Source organism: Phacochoerus africanus, chromosome 12 (assembly GCF_016906955.1).
Source record: "Phacochoerus africanus isolate WHEZ1 chromosome 12, ROS_Pafr_v1, whole genome shotgun sequence".
In the NCBI taxonomy this organism is placed as follows: domain Eukaryota; kingdom Metazoa; phylum Chordata; class Mammalia; order Artiodactyla; family Suidae; genus Phacochoerus; species Phacochoerus africanus.
In genome coordinates this window covers 509,351-535,962 of record NC_062555.1, presented here as the reverse complement: position 1 = coordinate 535,962, position 26,612 = coordinate 509,351, and the positions used below count along the sequence as shown (strand labels likewise).

At 35.8% G+C, this 26,612-nt stretch overlaps 1 pseudogene; it reads left to right on the top strand.

The window, feature by feature from the left end:
- The first annotated feature begins 3,254 nt into the window (after positions 1 to 3,254).
- On the top strand, positions 3,255 to 4,010 carry LOC125112951 (olfactory receptor 4A15-like; annotated as a pseudogene).
- Positions 4,011 to 26,612: the final 22,602 nt, after the last annotated feature.

The following is a 26,612-nucleotide window of genomic DNA, read 5'->3' as shown; positions in this document are numbered from 1 at the left end:
TTAAGTTGCTCAAGGTCACCTAGATAGTAAGTGATGAGGGTGGAATTTCCAACACAGGCAGTGCAGCTCCAGATCCCACATGATTCAGCAATGAACTCTACTCTCTTTCCAAGGATGTTTGGGATTTTAAATTGGAATACCCTAAATGAGAACCTTTTAGCCATTATTTGTTTTCTGTATTTAACAATCCCTTTAACACTTGCTAGATTTTTTCAAGTACTAATGAAAAATGTGAAAAGTTTTATTTAATTAGAAAAAATATGGATAGAGAATAAAGTGTTATCAGAATGTAATAAGCTGGAACTGCATAAAAAATCACAGTTAGACTGAAAAGTATTCTACCTTCACCTACTTCAATCTCTTCATTTTTCTAATGAGAGAACTGAGACAGCCTTGCAATTACACTTAGGAAAGAACTCAAGTCCATGCTTTCTTACACTGAGCTTGGCTTTTTCTCTTAATTATGCTGCTATCTGAAATCTGGACACTGAAATCCTATTTTTTTTTGTCTTTTTGCCTTTTCTAGGGCCACTCCCATGGCATATGGAGGTTCCCAGGCTAGCGGTCTAATTGGAGCTCTAGCCACCGGCCTATGCCAGAGCCACAGCAACGCAGGATCTGAGCCTTGTCTGCAACCTACACCACATCTCACAGCAATGCCAGATCCTTAACCCACTGAGCAAGGGCAGGGATTGAACCCTCAAGCTCATGGTTCCTAGTCAGATTTGTTAACCACTGCGCCATGATGGGAATTCCCCGATGTCCTATTTTTGTGCACTCTTAGTGTCTAAGCAGTTTAAATAAAACCATGTTCCATTGTCATTTGCCTCTTTCTTTAGTGTGTATTTTCTCTTCCCTCACTACCTACCTCACCCCAAGAGTTTTGAAAATAAATACTAGCTGCTAATCTGTTAATGTAATAGTTGGTGATAATCATGAGTTAGTTCAATTCAAAAATATATCCTGATGTGTGCTATGTACTTACTGTATGTGTGTTAAGAGTTAAGGAAAAAAAAAAACATCACTAAAAAATAGTTGTTGGACAGGTAAAAATTAAATGAATAGAACTACAACTCCTTAAAAATCTGATAGTCAAAGAGTCAGAACAAGTAATTGCTATAGGAAAGAGTGTGCTAAATAAATTTGTAGTTATTTGATAAAGCTAAAATTTCAATGTCTTGAAATTTAATGAGAAATTCATGAAGACCAAACAGCTTTGAGATATTAAAGACTGAGTATCTAATAGTGGGCTGTCATAGTTTTAATGGAGTTATTCCAGAAGAGATGTTATTTCTGGTGCTACATATGTTCATATTATAAAGGTACTCACTAAATGCTACCAACTTGAAGGACTGATTCTACACCAATTTTGAGTTTATCATCACCATAAGAGTATGCTTCTGGTGGCTTCTCTACCAAGAACTGATATAGTTTCAGTAAGTTTCTAGTAAATGTATGACTTTCTGTTTGCCCTTTGATTATGAGTCTCTATAGAAGATTCACTAAAACATAGAGATATAACCTTTTGCTTGTGGCTCCAATTAAACCACTGGGGGAGAAATAGAGTGGCAAAATCTTTTTTTTTTCAGGGTCACCTCTGTGGCATACAGAAGTTCCCAGATTAAGTAGGCTGGGGGTAAAATTGCAGTTGCTGATGCTGCTAGCCCATGCCACAACCACAACAATGTGGGATCTAAGTTTAGTCTGTGACTTACACCACAGCTCACAGCAATGCCATATCCTTAAACCACTGAATAGGGCCATAGACTGAACCTGCATCCTCATGGATACTACTCAGGTTCATTTCTGCTGCACTGTAAAGGGAATTTCCATCTTGTTCTAAGATCTTTACCTTTATCTTAATCTTAACTAAATTTAGTGAGTATGATTTAAGGGAAATTAGGTATAATATATCATGTGGAAAGGAGGAGACTCAGTGCAAATCATCCCATGGCCAGCCAGTCTCCACAAGTTGAAGAGGTCACAGACACAAGAATTTGGCATTAACAAATCTTGTTTTTAGACTGGTGCTTATCATTAAAGTGTTATGGCACGGAGATAGTGTAAGAAAATATAAACCAATTTAACTAGCTATCACTTAAAAGCTTCTATAACTCATAGCTAGGTGTCTGTTGGTCATGAATAATATATGTTTAACTTCTATGAACCTCATTAAAATCCCAACTCTAAAGTTGACTCTATAACTAGTTAGTAGATAAACACTATGTTTTAATTAAGTTGGATTTAAATAGGGTAAACACCTTCAGGATGAAATTCTTATTATATTATTGTTGTAATTTTGTTAAATCACAAATCACCACAGGAAAATAGGAATGGAAAATAAGAATAATAAGCAAATAATCAGGAACATCTGAGGAAAAAAACTGAATAACAAATAAAACAACAGGAAAGACTAGGTCACCTGGGAAACAATCTATATTCTCTGGTGCAAACATGGAAATTGTTTTCCCAGGAAAGCCCCAATTCTTCCACATCAATATCAAAATGAGAACTGTGTAACCTGAGGCCTACCCTCAGCTTGTACCAAACAAGCAGGCTTCAGTCTGACCAGAAGCCCACCTTCGGCATGCACCATTCAGGCAGGCTTTTATCCTGACCAGAAGCCCACCTTCGGCTTGTACCTTTCAGGTGAGCTCCCTTCCTTGGTTAGGAACCTGCCTTTGGGTTTTTCTGCCATCAGGCAAGGTCCTTTCCTTGAGACCCTGCATCTCCTCAGCTCCCCACAATACATAAAGGTTAAAAATCACATTTTTGTGAGAGATATTCTGGAGAAATCAGCTTTCTTGTCATTTGGTAGATCATCTTACAGACATGCCCACTCACATACACCACCCAGTTAGAATACCAAGGTATCATCATTCTAGTTGAAGCAAGAAATTTGAGAAAATGATGGCCATACTTGTGAAAGTAGATACCAAAATCTCATTTTCTAAAGAGCTACACTGTGTGAGGTCCTGTGGAGTAAACACTGTTGAGTAAGGCATAACATTGTTGACACAAATCTTGCAATCTTTTCAAATTCATTATCAACCCTTTTCCATGTAGCCTCTAACCCCTGATCAACACCTTAAAGCTAACACTTGGAAAATAGGAACAATGTGACTGAGTTTGTCCTCATGGGGCGCACACAATATCCTGAGAAGCAAAAAGTTATATTTGTCACATTCTTGCTCATCTGCATTGTGACCATAGTAGGCAATCTCCTTATTGTTGTGACCATCATGGCCAGCTGATCACTGGGCTCCCCCATATACTTTTATCTGGCCTATTTACCATTTGTAGATACTATTCCACTACCATTGCTCCCAAAATCATCATTGACTTACTTCATGAGAAAAAGATCTTTTCCTTTCAGGCTTGTCTAACTCAATTGTTTATAGATCATTTATTTGCTGGTGCTGAAGTCATTCTCCTGGTGGTGAGGGCCTATGACTAATATGTAGCCATCTTAAATGTCTCCATTATTTGATCACCATGAATTGGTGGGTATGTGTTCTCATGCTGCTGGTGGCCTGGACTGGAGGCTTTCTACTTTCCTAGGTTCAGCTTGTCTTTGTTTATCAGCTCCCTTTCTGTTGGCCCCATATCATTGATAACATTGTCTGTGACATGCTCCCCTTACTGAAACTTGCTAGCACCAATACCCACCTCATTTGACTCTCAAATTTAGCTAATTGTGGGGAAAATTGCACTGTCATCTTCTTCATTCTCCTAATTTCTTATGGGGTCATATTATATTCTCTTAAAACTCATGGTTTGGAAGTGAATCACAAAGCTTCTATAACTGTGCATCTCATGTAACTGTATCATATTATTCTTTATTCCATGCATATTCCTGTATGTCAGGCCTACTTTTACCCTTCCTGTTCATAAATTTCATGACTGTGGTTTTAACTTTCATCACTTCAATGCTAAACCCCTTAAATCTACACCCTGAGATATACAGAAATGAAAAATACCATGAGAAAACTTTGGGAATAGAAACATGACCTTAGGTGGAAAAGGGGTGTATCCTTCATACAAAACATGATATTCACTCTTTCACAGAATCAATGAATAATTTCCCTATAAGTTATGACATTTAAAAATTATTTCTGTTGGTTTATTTATACTTCATATTCCTGAAACACCTATATAAATTATTCTTTATCTAAATGGAATTTTTTGTAGATTTAGAGACCAGGAGAATCATATGGTGTTTATATATGTAATCATACTGCTTTAAGATTCTTTAGTGGATAATGACTTTTGGTTTTACTTAAAGTTATGTTTTGGGATATGGCACCTTCCTGGCAGAGAAAAGCATGACCTTATGGAATGTTCTCCATTTTACTCAGTGAGACTTTAAAATTTAAAATTCTGATGGTTGTAAAATGTTAATCTAATGGTAAAAACAAATGTCTTTGTCAAATTAATTATTTTAAAATTTTGCAGCATATGATCACCACTGAGTACAAATTCATGAGGAACGAACTTTGTTAACTTTTACAAAGTAATGGTAGCATACGCTTGATTTTGTGTATCTTATAATGTTTTTGAGCATGTCACAGACAAAGTTATCAATGATATTGGGCCAACAGAAAGGGAGCTGATAAACAAAGACAAGCTGAACCTAAATTCTTCAATCCCATTCTATTCAACCAGATCAAATGATCAATTCCTCCAATAGTTGAAATACATGTTTAAGTCATTGTATCATACATAGTCCCAGAGTCTGCCTACATTAAATTAAACTATCTAGGTAGGGTTTTTTAAAATGCAGTGAATGTTTAACATTTTGGGAACAGAATATTTTGTTTTACATAATGGATATCTTTCTGATTCTCCATAAACTATATGATCTTGTTAACTTATGAATCAAATGTGTATTTCTGTTTCCAATTGATCTAAGCAATTTGGAGAATGAAATATTGTACACAAAGTTAATTTTTAAGGCTCTACTATAATGTGCTTCTGTTTAGACTCAATCTGCAAAATAGAAACTAAGGCATAAAATATGTTTTCATCCATTTCTCAATTTGTAATTAGAATCACTTAGTGTGCTTAGCAATACTAATGCCTCCACCTATTTGACAAATGTTGAATAAATGCCAGGCACATATTGAATAAAGTTTCATTTATTCTTCAGTGAAGGGAATAAAAAGTACTCTAGATTGTTTTAACTCAGAAGGGAATCTGATATTGTGAATTAAATCTTCAAAATTATCACAATTGAAGAAGCTGGCATCTGCATACTTGAGTGAATGTGGTTGAGATCAAGCATTCACCACCTATGCTGTGATGCAGAGGAGAGGCATCTTGACTCAGGGTGAAAGATGCCTGCATGTACTTCTTGAAATCCTTCCCTGCCCTGAATTTCAAAATTTCTTTAAAGTTTTAAATTTTTTCTATTCACATATCAAACTTTAACCCACATGGGATGTAAATTTTCAGTACAGTGTGAGATGGATGTATTCTTTCCTTTCTTATCATAAGAATATATACTGAATAAACATTCTGTTTCCCAGAACCCTATGATATCATTAGTTTATTTAAAAATTCTGTAGATCTATTATTCTCTCTCTTATCTTTCCATTTTTTTAGTCAATGCACCAATTAGTCAAAACTCAAATGTTTAAATTGCTGCAGATTCAGATACTAGAGACCTCCCTATGACTGAATATCCTCCAGCAAAGGCCCAGAGACCAATCATCAGAAGTTCTTGATGAAGAATTTAAGCATACTTGTAACAATCAGAAATAAACAGTCTCCAAAGTTACTCTTTTTATAAACAGAAAAATTAGCATGTTTCTTCTCTTGCACACCATGAAGGAAAATAACTTATAGAATTAAAATGATTTGGACTTATCTGAAAACCCAAAATATTAATTTCTCACCACCTTGCCATTGATATTGTCTTTACCTGTTAATTCCCCACTTCAGAATTCATCATCAGCATGGAAATGAAGGAAGACAGGATGAATGTGACTAAATTCATTCTAATGAGATTTACACAGAAACTAAGATACAAATAACTCTATTTTTGGCATTACATTTTATTTCTATTTTTACTGTCACTGGAACATGTTCATTGGGGTTATTAAGATCTGCAGCCAGACTTTGGACTCCCCAGTGTATTTCTTCCTGGCCCTCATGCTTTGATAGATGCTGCTATTCCACTTCCATAGTCCCAACTTTCTAGCTGATTTGTCTATTATTCAAAACTGTCTCCTTCATTGGTTGTGTTACACAGCTTTTTACTGAACATTTATTGGGAGCTTCAGAGATTTTCCTCCTTGTGACCATGGCCTGTGACCACTATGTGGCCATCTGTTGACATCTGCACTATGTGACCCTCTTGAACCACCACATACACTGCTTCCCAGTGAGGATGTGTTGGGCAGTGAGTTGTTTCCACTCAAAAGGACAGATCCTGGTCACTTTCTGCCTTCCATTCTGTGGTTCCAATATCATGGATGACTTCATATGTGACATTCTCCCCATGATACAATTGCCTGCACTGACTCTTTCCTTGTTGTTCTCTTGGTTGCTGCCAATGGGGGAATGACACATGTGATCATTTTCATAATGTTATTAGTTATGTGGTCAGCCTGTGCTTCTTGAGGACTCACCACTCTTCAGGGAGGAAAAATCCTTGACTACCTGTAGTTCTGACATCACAGTTGGCTTGATCTTTGTGCCTGTATTTTAATGTATCTGTGACCAGTAGCAACTTATCCCATGAATAAATAGCAGTATTCTAGACTCTTGTCACTTCTATGTTAAACTCTGTCATCTACATAGTGTTATATACAGAGTTTAAAAAATGCCAATAGAATATTATTAAATAAGATATAATTACAGATAGCAATTGGTCTAATATAGAGATTTCATTTCTATTATGGCCTGAATTAATTTTGACTCTATTGAAAAATGTAACCTGTTACCAAAATAGAAAAATGTATGTATGTCACAGATGTATTTGTAGTAAAGATCCAGCCTCCCACTGTTATATGTTTCATTGAAGAAATCAATGGGCTCCACAATATAACAACATTTAGTCAGCATATTCTGGTTATGAAAATGTGATGGAGAGTAAAAACACTAGCTTCAGGATCAGGTAACATGGGTTTTATTTTTCACTATACCGTCATCTTATTCCAACCTTAAACAGATTTCCCTATTTCTACAAGTAGTTTGCTTTAGGTAATTTGGAAAGTGTTTCCAAGTTCTGTGATTCTTCCCATGCCAAAATTTTATTGTCATAAATATTATTATATATTCTTCTATTTCATTCAGAATTAAAATTGGAAGTTATGAGACCATTGCTCACTTCCAAAAACTTTTACATTCCTAGTAATCCACTTAGGGGATGTCCTTATGGGAAAATATGTCTTTGGATTGGACTAGTAAAATATGAAAATTTCTCTTCAGTGCTTTATTACTCCAAGATCACTTTCCTCTACCTATTAAAATGCATGAAGCAGAGTTCCCGTTGTGGTGCAGTGGTTAAGGAATCCGACTAAGAGCCATGAGGTTGCAGGTTCAATCCCTGGCCTTGCTCAGTGGGTTAATGATCCAGCATTGCCATGAGCTGTGATGTGGGCCATAGAGGCGGCTCGGATCCTGTGTTGCTGTGGCTCTGGCATAGGCCAGTGGCTACAGCTCTGATTTGACCCCTAGCCTGGGAACCTCCATATGCCGCAGGAACAGCCGAAGAAGTGTCAAAAAGACAAAAAAACAAAACAAAAAAAAAAAGTGGAAACTACAGAAGAATAAAAATCTTAGGGCCTAAAAAAAAATGCATGAAGCTGCCCATAAGAACATTTCAGCAGGTATCTGGTTTTTGTGAAATTGGTCCCTGAATATATCAGATGTCAAACAATATTTCAAATTTTTTCTGATTAGCTGTGAGGTGATCCATAAATAATTTCTTCTGCTTCAATTCAGGTTTACCCTTCAAGTTTGAACATCTGTATTGCTGTTTCTCCAACATTTTAGACCACTTTTTATTTTGGGGAGAGATTTTCCTTGTAGAGCTCTAGGAACTCCTATAAAAAATATTGAAAAAAATTTTCTTGGACAATGTTAATGTATTTAGACCTGACTCTGTTCTATTTCCATTTTGTGCTACTCTAGGGTTTTGGGAACAGGACAAGAGAGACACGGTGGTTTTAAAGCAGTCTCTCCACACAGCACTGTAGCTATTTATATAAACCTGAAAGAACACTCAATTGGCCATTATGAATGGATTGCAGTCTTTTATGAGGTTGGGAATGATGACTTTGTCAACCCTCTGATCTGAATCTGTCTTTCATTCCAGAGTTTAGAGACAAGTTCAAGACATTTTTGTGATGACACTTCAGTAAAATATAGATATTTAGATAGTTTCAAATCCTTTTTCACACTGTCTTTGGCATCTGCCATCACTAGTGTTATTACAGCACTATAATATTGACATGCCTAGTCAAACTTGGTTTAGTTATATGGTTTCAGTTTCCTTAAACTCTTTTTCCTTCATGACATATGTTGCTCACAGTGACCACATTCTCTGGAGCTAATCCTGAGTTTTGCATAGTTTATTTTCTTCTTATTCAAGCAAGCACATTTGAACATGGTGAGTGAGTATGGTTCTATATGGGGACACTAACAAATTTAATTGAATTAAATTTATTAAACATAATTTCAAATATTGGTATTTATTTCTTTTAGTAAATAATTATAATATGCCACACATTTGGTGGGAACATACATGTGTAATCCCACTTTAGTTGTAAAACAGTAACTTAAAGATATGGTTCCTATCCAAAATCTAGGGGATGGTGTTCTTATTTTACCTTGGCAAATGGTATTTTGAGACTCTATTATATTTCCTTGTTATAAGCTGTGGATATTGATGCTTATTTTTTTCTATTCCATATGGATATTATGAAATTAAATTTAAATGGCTGAAATGAAGGCTTTTACCAACTCTTAATATAAATGAAGAATAGAATTTTTTTTGTCTTTTTGCTATTTCTTTTGGGCCGCTTCAGCGGCGTATGGAGGTTCCCAGGCTAGGGGTCTAAGTAGAGCTCTAGCTTCTGGCCTATGCCAGGGCCACAGCAACACGGGATACGAGCCACATCTGCAACCTACACCACAGCTCACGGCAATGCCAGATCATTAACCCACTGAGCAAGGGCAGGGACCGAACCCGCAACCTCATGGTTCCTAGTCGGATTCGTTAACCACTGCGCCACGACGGGAACTCCTAGAATCATTTTTTAAATTTATTTTTTATTATTTCCCCCAACACAATTTTTCCACACTTCATCATTATCATATTAACCTAAGTCCAGAATTGGCATAGGAAAAAACTACTTTGTCAAAGTACTGTAAATTTTATCTGGTGTTAAGTTCCACTATTATAATAAGGTTCATATTTATCACTTAATGTACATCTGAAAGTAATACTTAAAAATTATGATTACCATGGATGGTAGATCAAATTAAAAATGAAATATTATAATAACTATTTAAAAGTAAGAGAGTTATCTAAGTGTTTAATTTATACAATACCAAATATTTTACTCCCTATTTACACTCACTATCAAAAATCCAATTTTATATGTGGTCATTTTTTCATCTTCTCATGGGGTTTTGTTTTCATATTGACTTAAAGATGAAGTTCAAAATTATAAAAGATTGCTATAAAAATCCTCCTCTCATGTTCAGTTACCTTGAGATAATAGAGTTGTTGGCAAGATCTCTATTAATTTTGCTGAAATACCCCTGAGGCCCAATTAGCTAAAGCTGAGTAACTTCATAATTTGTGGACAAATGGGATACATGGTAACACTCTTAAGATTCCAGAGAAAGGACTTATCCAAATGTACCATTTTATATCTCAACAAAGAAAATTGTTGTAGCTGAGCTAGATGGCATTTTTAATCTTAAAACTTTACTTATCTCTTGGTGGATTGGTGGACTAGCAACTGCCTGAGGCCCTGGCCATGGAGCTATATCAACCAAGTTCATATGTGAGATTTTTTTTCTAGGAAATCATAAATCATAGACAACTAGGTTTAAATGGATCTTACAAATCACATAATTACCCTTCACTCCCACCAATATAAAACTTAAATGTCCTTTCAGCATGTCAAGCTTCAAGAAAGAGATAGTAAACTTCAATAATTTAGGAATAAAAATATTTTGAAGTATTTTTCTTAGTGATATATATTTAGCAACACTGTTAAAAACTCACATTATTCAAAAAGATAAACTACATCTTAATGACCCATTTCTCCAATGAACATTCTGTGTAGTTTCTAAATTTTCCCCAGCTCTTAATAATTGTGCTGAACATATTCGAACATACTGATTTTTCCCTTTTAAAAATATTTTCTTTTAGGATTTCTTCCTAGAAAGAGCATTGTGTACTCAAAAAAAAAAAAAGAACAAAGTTATTTCCATGTTCATAGTTATTTCTAAATGACATTTATTAATTATCTCTGATTCTTACTTTATGTATACTGTACTCTTTTCTGATCTGTTGGGGAACTCCACCTCAGCATAACAGAATGCAATGAAGCTACTGTATTTTGTTTCCATATATATATAGAATTTTCATCTTGTATAATTAAAAAATAAAACTCTTATTCACTTATTTTTTAAAAGAATAGTTTTTGCAGTATGTATTTTATTATATTTATGTTTTCTCTTCTTTGGGAGATATGTATACCCCCAAATTTCCTCATTCAATTAGAAATGTAGTAGTCTGTCACCAGAAATGATGGATGATGGATCTGTAGTAAGAAGGGAGAAGAAGGCATGAGAATGCATATAGCATAAATATAAAGGAATGGATGATCATTCACATCATGGATAGAGGGGTCACTGTTATTTGGTAATAAAATATCAGGGGAATAATACTAAAGACATTTAATAGGGACACTTTTATATGAAATTATGTGAACAAACATGTATTACTTAACATATACAGTCAGTGTTCAATAAATATTTTTTCAAAGAATGAACTTGTAATAGTATTTACATTAAATAATAAATTTTATATGTGTTTGTGTATGTAAGTATAATACTTTGCTTATCTTACCCAGCAGATTATTTCTGTTCTCCACATTAAATTTCTATTTTTTAATCTTTGAAAATAAGGACATCCTTGGCTTGATAGATTCTATTGTATTGAACACCTATTGAAGACTTTCTTTAACCAAATCTATGGACACTATAAGTTTAATAAATATGGCTATGTTAAATTGAATATAGAAGAGAATTTTGAAGTATAAAAATGTTAAATAACAAATACTATAATTATTTTGAAAGTCAAATGACCCAGTATTACTCTTTCCTATAGGCAATTAACATTTGTCTATTTACCCTGTAAGGTGTGTCAGAAATTATTAAACTGAAAGTCAGCTTCCTTTCAAGTGTTTATTTATGTTTTCCACAAATAGAGAATAATAATAAGCAGAGCAGCAGCAGGAGAATATTTGAATTCATCCTCAGTTTATGGTCTAGAAAGTAGTCTTATTCTTACTCATGGAGAAGGGCAATTCACTAAGCATTTACTCATCACCTAATAGGTTTCAGGCACTGCAGACATCAGGCCAGGCACTACAGCAAGTGAGGAAACAAAGTCAAATAGCATATGTGTTCAGGTGAGCACAAGGGAGGGGGAGTTGCCACTGACTTATATACATTTCCCTAAACTGCTCATCTATGATATTTATTGATGGTATCTTTCTTTCTGCAGTAAGAGCTGAGTGTTCAAATGTAAATTTTCATGGTAGAGTGAGTAACTTTTACCTGCATATGGCAACTCTCAGCTTACAAGATACATCTGATATTTACAATGTATAAGCTCACAGACACAGAAGAGTACTCAGAAATGTGGGACTCTGAGATGACATAATAGGGTCATTTGGTGTTGGCACCAGGAGAAAAATTCATATCTCACTTAGATAACCCATTGTTTTCTCAGTAAATTATACATACAATTTTACCCTGCAGGGTTTTACAGGTAACAGGTACTAAGTATTTGGAGAGATGTAAATCATCATGGAGAAAAAAGGAAGGGACTGAAATAAATACTGAAGCAAAAGTGCAAAATACATGCTTCATAGTTATAGTCACTACTCTATTTTTGATCTAAGAAATTCAGACAACAATCCTTTCCTGATTAATGAGCATCATTCTTTACTCCTTTGTAGATACTTCAGGCCCCAGGAAGGTATTCCTTACTGAATAGAGCTCAGACTCCCAACAATGTGACTGAATTTGTTCTCATGGGACTCACACAGATTCTACACCTGCAGAAAATACTTTTCTTTGTGTTTTTGTTTATTTTCCTATTTACCTTGCTGGCCAATTTGTTCATTGTCATCACCATCTCACTCAGCCCCACACTCAGGGCTCACATGTAATTTTCTTACTTACCTGTCCTTCATATATGCCTCTTACACATCTGTCACCACCCCCAAAATAATCAATGACCTGCTGTATCAGAGGAGAACTTTAGGTGGCTTCTTGACTCAGCTCTTTGTGGAATATTACCTGGGAGGATCAGAAATCATCATCTTTATCATCATGGCCTATGACCACTATGTTGTCATCTGTAAACCTCTGTACTACATGACCATAATGTAACATTGGCTCTGCCAGCTCCTAGAGGTGGTATCCTGGACTGGGGGGATCCAGTCCTGCCACTGTGCAGATTCTTTTCATGGTCAGCTTGCCCTTCTGTGGTCCTAAATCATTGACCACTTCATGTGGTCATCTCTTTGCTCTGTTGAAACTTGCCAGCAGCAACACCTACAGGATTAGAATTGTGGTGGCAGCCAACAGTGTGGCCACATGCTTGCTTATTTTCTTTATGATACTCATCTCCAAAAAGTCATCTTGAGCTCCTTGAAATCCCATGGCTCTGAAGAACATTGCAAACTCTTTCTACATGTGTATCCCAGTTTACAGTAGTGGTACTATTATTTTTGTGCCTTGTGTATTCAGCTACATGCATCCTATGGCCACATACACTGTGGACAAGTTGGTGACTTTTCCCTCCAATCATCATTCCCATGTTAAATCCTATCATTTATACAATGAGAAACATGGGGGTGAAAAATGCCATGAAGAGCTTATTGAAGAGGAGAGTAAATCAGGCTGTATATGAAGCCTAAAAAATGATGAATTATACACACAATGAGGAATGTATATATCATAAAAATATCAAAGGAAATTAATAAATCCTGCAGAATTTCAACAGAATAAAAGGCTTGTAAACTAGCATTTTTTGAGTAGTCAGTGTTGAGGATGATAAATTTTAATATAATTTAAGAAGGCTTCAACATTCATGTGCATAGATTCAGGATATACAATGGAAAGAACACCTATAAATCCCTAGTTTGATGATTGTAGAATGTTTTTCTCCTGTCTCACTGTTGCTTTGGTAAGTTCTTAATATATATGTTTCTTGAATGAAATTGGCTTTTCCATAGGACCTTGATTTCCTAACTTCTTTTATTTTTTCTTAGCCTGTGGTAAAGCAAGAAATATGATAGAAATTCATATACATGGGGAAGAAAGATTTGTGGAGTGAAAGAATTACTGCTGAATTTCATTTTTGGCAAGATGAATTTACCAAAATCAGAAAGTAAGATACCCATAAAAGGAGGAAAGAAGAACTCACAGCCTATTTCTAATTCATTTTGTGGCACAAAATGTAAGGCAGAAACTTAAAAATTATTCTTCATTTGGTCTTATTCTCTTAGACATCCTATGGCTTGTTATTTTTTCTTGAATTTCTTGAGAAATCTCTCACCTTTTTGTTATTAAAGCTTGAGGAAATATTTGAAACAAGATAGGTAAACATTCTTTTATCAAATTTCAGTATAAAGTCATAGTTAAGAGCTACAAAATTTGATTTCAGGTTTTACAAAATTCAATGCTGCGTTATTTCAAATAAAACATAGTTGTCTTTGCTACATTTATGTCTTTAGATAAGACATGTATCCATAGGATTAATGGTGCAATTTGTCCTTCAAAAAGACAGTGTCATTTTTGTTGTAGCCTTGTCTCCTCTGTAGCAATATATTTCAGCAATACAGGATTCACCTTTTCTCCAAAAGTTGATCCACTTTGCTTTATGAAAGATTTACATTTGGGCCTGTTTTCCCTAATGGAAAGAATTCTGGAAAGGATTTTTGCTTTTATGAAAAAGGTCATTCTTGTGCTAAGGTTAAGCTGTTTTGTAAAAGTAAACTTATACAAAAGTTTGAATAATACAAACTTTAGGAAATTAGGTGATACCCATGATGTTCCTCAAAGCATGTGGAGAATACCAGGTCATTATATATTATTAAATCACTCTTTATAAGTCAAAGCTTCTCTGACTACAACACTCCAACCTGTGATACTACAAATAAATGGTCAAACACACTGGTCATCTGGTGACATTTCTTCCATAATTTGACCATATAATTATGCTAGAGCACTGTACACCTGTCCTTTGGGGTGACTGTTTATTCAGCTTACACATATGGTCTCAATGCAACATAAATAGAAACTTTCCCACACACTGTCCAGCCTTGGAAGATAGTATAATTATCACTTAATCTATTAGATTATCAAGTTTGCAGTTTATGGTTAGAGTCCAACATTGCAACAGTATCTAGACTGATATATAGCTCATTTTGCCTTATGACTTTTCAGTAGGAGTTGGAGTAATCCAGGGATACAGATAAGAAATATATTAAGTAAATTCCATTTTTATTCTAATATAAAAAGAAGATTTGAAGAGGGAAACTAAAGCCAAAAGTTGAGTTTTAGGGATTATAATAAAGGCTCAGTGGAGGAGTGAGGAGATTAATGATGTACAAACTATAAATTGTCAAAAGCAAATTTTCAGGGCATGAGAACTGCAGAAGGAAATGTAAAGCAGTTTGGCATTCCCAGGGGATGGATTTTGTTTGATTGTGAATAATTTAAAGTAATGTTAAGATATTCCTTTGCATTCATAGTCAGGTATTTCCCGAGGACCAGTTGCCACCTAATCATTTGTGATTCTCAAAAAAAGGAAACCTATCTGTCATAAAAATTAATGAGATAAATAATGTTTGTACCTCTTGTATAAAGATATTTTGGTTTAATCAAGATTTTTAATTCAGTGAAAATATTAGGCATAAGTGAGTTATATGAGATAGCACTTGAAGTCCAACTGTGAGGCATAGATTTTTTTTTAAATTTTTATTGTTATTTCCCCAATATATTTTTTTCTACTGTACAGCATGGTGACCAAGTTACACATACATGTATACACTTTTGCATAGATTTTGATACATTATTTTCATACCTTAACTCTTTTTAATGTAGGAGCAATCAGATAGATATTTTACTCAATTAAATAGGAAGACAATGAGATTCAAAAAGCTAAGCAACAACATCAAGTCTCTTAAACTCTTCTTACCTCTACTTCACCCATTTCACAATATTCCTTATATCATGATGTGAAAAGTATCAAAAGACAGATCTGATCATTGGCACAGTGTGGATATTGTCATTGAAGCATTCTTCTCTTATTATTATTTATTTGATGAGTGTGGGGTTTTCCTCTTCAACTGTCCATTAACCTCCATATTACTTGCAGTCTCTTGATTCCTCTTGTATCATGGAAAGGTCATCTAATGATCTCATTTCAGCAGGTGTAATACCCTTCATGGGCATGATGAAAAGTGAAATGTAATGGGCTCAAGAAGTAAAATTCAAATGGTTAAATTTCAAAGAATGTGACACAGATGAAAGAGATATTTGGAGAAAAATAAGCAACTCAATCTCAGGAGATTGATACTCTGTTTTGGCATGAGTTTAGTATCCTGAAAAGCTAAGTAGATCCTATTTCCATAGGACGTTTCCTTTTATTATCCCAGAGTGATAACATTTATTACTGGAAGAATGCCTTAATGGTCAGTTCAGTCTAGGAAATTTTGACTTATTTACTTTATCCAAAAGAAACTTTGTGAGACGGGATTAAGATGGCGGAATAGAAGGACTGGAGCTCAACTTCTCTCCTAAAAACAACAAAATTCACAACTAAAGACTGAGCACACTTCACCAAAATTGACCAGAAACCTTAAAAAAGATACCCTACTCAAGAAGAAAAAGAGGAGGCCACATCAAGAGGTAGGAGGGGCGATTTTGTGATATAAACAACCCCACACCTCCTGGGTGGGAAACTCCACAGACTGGAAACTAACTGGTTCACAGAGACTCACCTACAGGAGTGAGAGTTCTGAGCCACACATCAAACTCTCAAGTGTGGGGTTCTGGCACGGGGAGAAAAAGCCCCAGAGCATCTGGCATTGAAGGCCAGTGGGGCTTGTGTGCAGGAGCTCCACAGGACTGGGGGAAATGGAGACCCCATTCTTAAAAGGTACACACAGACTTTCACATGCACTGAGTCCCAGGGCAAAGCAAAGTCTCCAAGGGAATCTGAGTCAAACCTGACTGCCATTCTTGGAGGTCATCCTGGGAAAACAGGGGTGAATGTGGCTTATTGTGAGGGAAGGATATTGGAAGCAAAGCTCTCGGAAATATTCAGCAGCATGCCTTTCTTTGGAGGGGGCATTTTGGGAAAATATGGCCCCACCCATCAGCCAGCCACTGAGAAGCCCCAGGGCAAACCCAGGTGGGATCACAGCCCCACCCCTCAGTAAACAGGCTACCTAAAGACTCCTCAGGCACACAGCTGCCTCTAATCCCATCCAGAGACTAAGCCCCACCCAGCAGAGGGATTAGAATCAGCTTCTCCTATCAGAGGGCAGGCATCAGCCCCTCCCATCAGGAAGCCTACACCAAGCCCTCATACTGACTTCAGCTGCAGGGGGGCAAACATCAGAAGTAAGAGAGGCTACAACTCTATTATCTGTAAGAAGGTCAGCACACCAAAAACCTATAAAAATGATAAGACAGAGAACTATAACATAGATGAGGGAGAAAGAAAAAACCCCAGAAAAACAGCTAAGCCATGAGGAGATTCTCAGCCTCCAGGAAAAAGACTTTAGACTGTTGATGCTGAAGATGATGCAAGACATTGGAAAGAAACTGAAGGCAAAGATGGATAACTTACAGGAAACACTGAGCAAAGTGATACAAGATATAAAACTTAAACAAGAAGAGATGCAAAATACAATAACTGAAATAAAAAATTCACTAGAAGCAGCTAACAGCAGACAATAGGAGGCAGAAGAACGAATAAGTGAGGTGGAGGACAGATTACTGGAAATTACGGTTGCAGAGCAGAAAAGAGAAAAAAGAATGAAAACAAATGAAGAGAGTCTCAGAGAACTCTGGGACCACGTAAAATGCACCAACATCCATATTATAAGGGTGCCAGAAGGAGAAGAGAGAGAGAAGGTGACAGAAAAAAATGTTCCAAGAGATAATATCCAAAAACTTCCCTAACATGGGGAAGGAGTCACTCACTCAAATCTGGGAAGCACAACAAGTACCATATAAAATAAACCCAAGGAGGAACACCCCAAGACACATACTAATCAAACTGACCAAAATTAAAGACAAAGAGAAAATCTTGAAAGCAGCTAGGGAAAAGAAACAAATAACATACAAGGTAACCCTGATAAGGTTATCAGCAGATATTTGAAGAGAAACTCTGCAGGCCAGAAGTGAGTGGCATGATATACTTAATGTGATGAAAGGAAGAAACCTCCAACCAAGATGACTCTACCCAGCAAGGCTCTTGTTCAGATTTGAAGGAGAAATCAAAACCTTGTCAGATAAGCAAAAGCTGAGAGAATTCAGCAACACTAAACCAGCCTTACAACAAATACTAAAGGAACATCTAGAGGCAGAAAAGAACAAGAAAAGAAGGAAAGAAAAAAGAGCAACAAAAACAAATCCAAAGTAATTAATAAAAACGCAATAAGAACATACATCTCAATAATTACCTTAAATGTGAATGGACTAAGTGCCCCAACCAAAAGACATAGACTGGTTGAATGGATACAAAAACAAGACCCATATATATATGCTGTCTTCAAGAGACCCACTTCACTTCTAGGGACACGTACAAATTGAAAGTGAGAGGATGGAAAAAAATATTTCATGCAAACGAGGATCAAAAGAAAGCTGGAGTAGCAATACTAATATCAGACAAAATAGACTTTAAAATGAAGAATATTTTCAGGGACAAAGAAGGACATTACATAATGATCAAAGGATCAATCCAAAAAGAAGATATAACAATTTTAAATATCTATGCACCCAACATAGGTTCACCACAATATATAAGGCAACTGCTAACAACCATAAATGGACAAATTTACAATAACACAATCATAGTGGGGGACTTTAACACCCCACTTACAGCAATGGGCAGATCAACCAGACAGAAAATCAATAAGGAAACAAAGGCGCTGAATGAAGCATTAAACCAGATGGACTTAATAGGTATTTATAGGACATTCCATCCAAAGGCAACAGAATACACATTCTTCTCAAGTGCACATGGAACACTCTCTAAGATTGATCATATCCTGGGCTACAAATCCAACCTTGGTAACTTTAAGAAAATTGAAATCATATCAAGCATCTTTTCTGAACACAATGCTATGTGACTGGAAATCAACAAAAAGAAAAAAACTGCAAAAACACAAACACGTGGATACCAAACACCATGCTACTAAACAACCAATGGATCACTGAAGATATGAAAGAGGAAATTAAAAAATACCTAGCAGCAAATGACAACGAAGATATGACACTCCAAAACCTATGGGATGCAGCAAAAGCCATTCTAAGAGGAAAGTTTATAGCAATACAAGCCCACCTCAGGAAACAAGAAAAAGCCCAAATAAACTAGCTAACATTACAGCTAAAGCAACTTGAGCGAGAAGAACAGACAAGGCCTAAAGTTAGTAGAAGGAAAGAAATCATAAAGATCAGAGCAAAAATCAATGAAATAGAAACAAAGAAAACCATAGAAAAGATCAATGAAATGAAAAGCTGGTTCTTCGAAAAGATCAACAAAATTGCTAAACCCCTAGCCAGACTTATCAAGCAAAAAAGAGAGAGGACTCTAGTCAATAAAATTAGAAATGAAAAAGGAGAAGTAACAACAGACATCACAGAAATACAAAGGATCATAAGAGACTACTATATGCAAATATATGCCAATAAGACAGAAAACATAAAAGAAATGGACAAATTCTTAGAAAAGTACAATCTTCCAAGACTAAACCAAGATGAAATAGACAAGATGAATGGACCCATCACAACTGAAATTGAAACTGTGATTAAAAAACTTCCAACCAAAAAAAAGTCCAGGACAAGATGGCTTCACAGGCAAATTCTATCAAGCATTTAGAGAAGAGCTAACACCTCTCCTTCTGAAACTATTTCAAAAAATTGCAGATGAAGGGATACTCCCAAACTCATTCTATGAGGCCACCATCACCCTGATACCAAAACCAAAGATACCACAACAAAAGAAAACTACAGGCCAATATCACTGATGAACATTGATGCAAAAATCCTCAACAAAATACTATCAAACCGCATCCAACAATACATTAAAAGGATTTTACATCATGATCAAGTGGGATTTATCCCAGGGATGCAAGAGTTCTTCAATATCTGTAAATCCATCAGTGTGATATACCACATTAACAAACTGAAGAATAAAAATCATATGATCCTCTCAATAGACGCAGAAAAAGCCTTTGACAAAATCCAACACCTATTTCTGATAAAAACCCTTCAGGAAGTGGGCATAACGGGAACCTACCTCAACATGATAAAGGCTATATATGTCAAACCCACAGCAAACATCATTCTCAATGGCGAAAAGCTGAAAGAATTCCCACTGAGATCAGGAACAAGACAAGGATGTCCGCTCCTGCCACTACTCTTCAACATAGTTCTGGAAGTCCTAGCCACAGCAACCAGAGAAGTAAAAGAAATAAAAGGAATCCAAATGGGAAAGGAAGAAGTAAAACTATTGCTATTTGCAGATGACATGATAATATACCTAGAGAATCCCAAAGACTCTACCAGAAAACTGTTAGAGCTTATCCACGAATTTGGCAAAGTCACAGGATACAAAATCAATACACAGAAATTGATAGCATTTCTATATACTAACAATGAAAAAGCAGAAAAGGAAATTAGGGAAGCAATCCCGTTTACCATCTCATCCAAAAGAATAAAATACCTAGGAGTAAACCTACCTAAAGAAACAAAAGGCCTGTACTCTGAAAACTACAAGCCACTGATGAAAGAAATCAAAGATGACACAAGTAAATGGAAAGATATACCATGCTCATGGATTGGAAGAGTTAATATTATCAAAATGACTACACTACCCAAGGCAATCTACAGATTCAATGCAATCCCTATTGAATTACCAAGGTCATTTTTCACAGAACTTGAACAGAATATTTTAAAGTTTGTTTGGAAGTACAAAAGACCCAGAATAGCCAAAGACATCCTGATAAAGAAAAATGAAGCTGGAGGAATCAGGCTCCCGGACTTCAGACTATACTACAAAGCAACAGTCGTCAAAACTGTATGGTACTGGCACAAAGACAGACATATAGATCAGTGGAACAGGATAGAAAGCCCAGAATTAAACCCATGCACCACAGCCAACTCATCTATGACAAAGGAAGCAAGACTATACAATGGAGAAAGGACAGCTTGTTCAATAAGTGGTGCTGGGAAAACTGGACAACCACATGGAAAAGAATGAAATGAGAACACTCCCTAACACCATACACAAAAATAAACTCCAAATGGATTAAAGGCCTAGATAGAAGACCAGACACTATCAAACTCCTAGAGGAAAACATAGGCCAAACACTCTCTGACATAACTGATAGCAACATCTTCTCAGATCCACCTATCAGAGTGTTGACAATAAAAAGAAAAATGAATAAATGGGACCTACTCAAACTTCGAAGTTTCTGTACAGCAAAGGAAACCCTAAACAACACAAAAAGACAACCCACAGAATGGGAGAAAATCTGCAAGTGAATCCACTGACAAGGGATTAATCTCCGCAATTTATAAAGAAGTTTTGCAGCTCCATACCAAAAAAAACAAACAACTGCATACAAAAATGGGCAGAAGATCTAAACAGACAATTCTCCAAAGAAGACATACAGATGGCTGAGAAACACATGAAAAGACGTTCACCGTCACTCATTCTTAGAGAAATGCAAATCCAAACCACTATGAGGTACCACCTTACACCAGCCAGAATGGCCATCATCCAAAAGTCTACAAACAATAACTGCTGGAGAGGGTGTGGAGAAAAAGGAACCCTAGTACACTGTTGGTGGGATCGTAAATTGGTGAAACCACTGTGGAATGCAGTATGGAGATGCCTCAGAAAACTAAACATAGAACTACCATTTGATCCAGCAATCCCACTCCTGGGCATCTATACATAGAAAACTATGACTCGCAAAGACACATGTACTCCAGTGTTCATTGCAGCACTATTTGCAACAGCCAAGACATGGAAACAAACCAAATGTCCATCGACAGAGGAGTGGATCCAGCAGAAGTGGTACATATACACAATGGAATATTACTCAGCCATTAAAAAGAACGAAATACCGGCATTTTTAGCCACATGGATGGACCTAGAAACTATCATGCTAAGTGAAGACACCAACATCCAATGCTTTCACTGACATGTGGAATCTGAAAAAAGGACAGACGGAACTTCTTTGCAGAACAGATGCTGACTCACAGACATTGAAAATTTTATGGTCTCTGGAGGAGACATTTTTGGGGGTGGGGGGCTGTGCTTGGGCTATGGGATGGAAGTCCTGTGAAATCAGATTGTTAGGATCATTATACAACTACAGATGTGATAAATTCATTTGAGTAATAAAAAAATGAAGGAAAAAATAAATAAATAAAAAACAAAACAAAGCAAAACAAAACAAAACAAAAAAAAGAAACTTTGTAGGGCCTACAGTTGTCCAGAGAGTTGTGGGAACAAAATGCTCAACTCTGAATGAAAATGACACAAATTTAATTCTAATGGAATTAACTAGAACTTAACTAAAAAGTAGTGGGTTATAGGTGGATAATAAAGAAATAATCAAATAAAAATATAATTTTTTTAGCAACGGGTCTGATGGAAAACACCTTAAAAGAGGTTGCTCAGGAGAGAATTATATACAGATGTGTGTAGTTGTTTGAAGCACAGCAAGAATTTCAGTTAGGGCTGAGTTTAATTAACTATATTATGCCACCTTCCCTTTTTAACAAATAAGTAGGTTGCTCTAGCACATGTATTTGAAATGAGAACAGGAGTTTTCATCCTGGCTCAGAGGAAATGAATCCAACTAGAAGCCATGAGGTTGAAGGTTTGATCCCTGGCCTCATTCAGTGGGTTAAGGATCCAGCATTGCCATGAGCTATGGTGTAGCAGACATGGCTTGGATCTGGCATTGCTGTGGTTCTGGCATAGGCTGGCAGCAACAGCTCCAACTTGACCCCTAGCCTGGGAACATCCATATGCCATTGGTGTGGCCCTAAAAAGACAAAAGATAAAAAAAAATAATGGGCACATATTTCCCCAAGTAGGAAAATTGGTTTTTCAGAATATCAAAATAAATATCTGTTTTTATATATAAACCATAGATATACACAAGTCACATAATCAGGCAGTATATTTCTGGTATCAATATTTTAAGGGGCAAGAATAAAGTGTCCGAGTGTCTAAAAAATCACCAGATGTGGGCAATAGTGCAAAGAAGATTGAGGAATACTGCCCTAACTCATGTATGAATGGTTAGAAAAGAACATGGAATGAATGGACTGTTAGTAAAGGTAATCTAAGCACAGAGGTCAGCCCATCACCTGGGAATATCACATTCAATAAAACTGAGAGACACTGGCTTCTCAGGAGACTTCCCTGAATGTATGCTCAACTATGTTTATGAACCAGTTGTAAACCATGATGTGTGTGAGAATTGCAGAACATTGATATTTCTAACTATCAAAAATTGAAAAAGATTGGAATTTATGATCTAAAATATTTCTAAATCAAAAACATGTCATTTGAGAATACTGTTATGCAGTGAGAAAAAAAAATTGTCCTTTTTTTTCTGCCTGAGGAACATTTAAAAATCCTTTCTAATGACAGTTATCCTGCAGTTAGAGCTGCTATTATTTTAACAACAGTCTTAAAAAAGGTAGAGAGCACCAGATTAAGTGATAGAAAATTTCAGTCTGGTGCTGGGTGGTTGGCCAAGAACAGGTCCTCTTGACTTTTCTTCATCTGTATTTTCATACAGATGAGTCATTGTGTGATCATTCTAACAAAGAAGAAAGATTAATTTTTGAACAATAATTGAATGGTTGGGGATCCAGCATTGTCACATCCGCAGCATGGATTCAATCCCTGGCTAGAAAAATATCACATGCCCTGGGTGCCATGGGGAAAAAAAGAAGAAATGAATGATTAATACTATGATATGGTTTTGTGTTTGTTGAGCCTCAATTTGGCCTGAATCCAGTGAATTTCTTCTCCTGGGAAAAGTGGATCATTGCAGAGCTGGATGTTAATTCAGTGGTAAGGTGGTTAGAGCCTCAGTCAGTAGAGACACAGCCTCAAAGAGATGCAAATGAAATGATGCAAGTCTACACATTTTGAAGTCCTGTGTTATTTTAAAATGACTCTCTGCCCTATTTGAGTCCAGGTCTGTTGCCAAAAGGAGTACATTTTTGTAATGGTGTTTATTCTAAGATGTTGATTTGAAAATTTTTACAAATTAAACTCAAATACAGCTAAAAGACAGGCACAGTTACCCAAATGATTTTATAAGCAGCTTATCTGGCTGCCTTTTTTCTCTTCCTTTTTTCCCTTTTTATTTTCCTTTATCTCTTTATTTATTTTTTTGGCAAGTTTTCTTATGTAGATGAACCTTGAATCCCTCTGCCATCTGCAAGTATTGTTTTCTATATAAGTCCTTGTACAATTAAGACATCTGTTTTAAATCTTTCTTTAAAATCATTAGAAACTCTAGTATATCAAAATAACTCCCCATTGTGATTAGATAATTTTAATCCAAGTGAAGGTCCTGATTTTCTTGCCTCCATGCTTAGATTTGCTAAGTTGAAAATCTAATGTGTCATGGTTCTTAGCTCTTTTACAGATAAAAGTTTCTGTAAGTACGTCCTGGGTGGAGCCCAAACTTTGCATATCCTGACACATCTCTGCCTTATATTTAGAGGGACTGTCAGATAACTTTCTTTTAGAGGTCACAGAGGTGGCATGAGACTGAGTTTTGGAGATGATTTCAACAACTTTTTGAGTATTAAACATGGTCTTATTAATTCGAACTACTATTTTGAAATCATTGAAATAACTGAATACATGAATGCACAATTATATTGGCAATGTGTCGGTAGTTCATCTGTTTGGTCTGTATAAACAAATCGTAACCTTAGGATGGAGAGCATTGAGCTATCTAGTATTTTTAGCTTAATTTACTTTGATCTCTTTTGACAAATTATCAATACTTAAGTGTCTACATTTTTTCTCTATTCAGATCATGAGGTTAATGAGTAAAAGAATATGTTTATGTTTCAGAGATGTGTCTTAGAACTTGAGGAAAAGGAGTTGCTGATATAAGCGTAGTTTTAAACTTGTTTTCCCCTTTTTGGGTTTGTAGGGGCACACCTACAGCATATGGAAGTTCCCATGCTAGAGGTCAAATCCAGGCTGCAACTGTCAGCCTATGCCATAGCCACAGCAATGCCAGGCCTGAGCTGTATCTGTGACCTATGCCATAGGTCATGGCAGTGCCAGATCCTTAACCCACTGAATTAAGCCAGGGATCAAACCCACATCTTCATAGATCCTAGTTGGTTTGTTACCCACTGAGCCACAATGGGATCTTCCTAGTCTTAGACAATCTTAAGTTTTCCTTCTTGTATGCCATTTTCTGTGTGCATGTGTGTGATTGTGTGTAGTATAATCATGTATATATATATATATATATATATATATATATTTCTGCTTTCTTCTTGTACCACTTTCCTTAAATTTTATTTTTGTACTAATCACCTTTAAGAAAGACTTTACATCATGATTTTCTTTCTATTTTAATCAGCCAATGATTCTAACTTTTCAAAGATGATTAAAAGTTGGCTTTAAAAAGATATCTCTCTCTCTCTATGCAAAAACACAATTTATTTGTGAGATGCTCTGCTCACAGGTATTGCTGTTGGTGCTGAAGTGATGCTGATTATTTGCTCAAGGATGGGGTGGTGAAACCAAGAAAGCTGTTCAGGGTATAAGCCTCCTCCATCTGGAAACATTCAAAGAATGCATAGACTTTTTTATATACAATGGCATAATAATTTCCATTCTAAAAATGTGCTACTCTCCCACTCATTTTCAAGGAAATAAGAGTGAGTTAAGAAGACTAATGAACAGAAATAACACTTTAAAAGCCCTTCATTAGAGACATAGTCTGTTGATGATGCATGGGCCCTGGGCATATGTCTTCTGAGAAGGCATTGTTGCTCCTTAAAAATGTCAAGCCCAAGGCTCTATCTGAAGACATGACTCCCACTTTACTGTTATTCAGGATTTTATTGACTAAATCAGAAAATCAAATACAAGAAAAACATGTCAGATCTAGAGTTGGCTTCTTAGATTCATATCCAAGCTTTATTAATTAGTAACTGTATAGTCTTAAGCAAATTACTTATTAGAAAAATAAAGCAGTTATCTCAATGATAAAGTATGTTTTATCACAACTAGATATTAGGAGTAAGTGGGAAAACATGTATAATTATTAACAAAATATTTGGCACATAATACATACTGAATGATGTATTATTATTAGTTTGATTTGTATATGTGTATAGTTTATATATCTCTATATAGACATTACATTGAGTTTAACTTTATCTTGAAACCCATGATACATTAATTTATGTCATTAGTGAAATTCTATTAATGAATAATTGAATGACGTCAAGTTAACATGAGATGTTGGTTCACATTACTGTTTGGTTAACATATTCAAGAATGATAATATTTAATATTGGTAAGGCTGTGTGGAAAATTACTCTTTAATACACCATGGCAATGAAATGTGCTTCAGAATTTCAAGAGATAATTTACAAAATGTTAAAATATACATATTTTTGATTTCATGATGCCATATATTTCCTTGTCTTATGTGTAGTAAGTGACTTGATCGCAGTGAAAAGCAAGTTTTCACAGCTTTGAACCCATGGCCTTTCCCACTCTACAAAAGAGACTGAAGTGTGTCCTGGTAGTAAGTGGTGGGCCTGACTAAAGTGAGAGGGAATCATAGAAAAATATAAGGATGACACTTACGTGGGACTGTCTTGAATCTCTGACTGGGAAATTGAGATATGAACCAGCAGTCAAGAGATATTTGCAGTGAACTCATAGATTTTAAGATGAAAATGGCAGTGTTATATATTCTGGGGTACTTTGTTTTGAAATAGTTTAAGTCATGAAAGGGCACAAAGGAGATCTTACTTGGAAATGTGAACATTTAATGGAGATAAAAGCTGAGCTGCTGTCTTTATGAAGG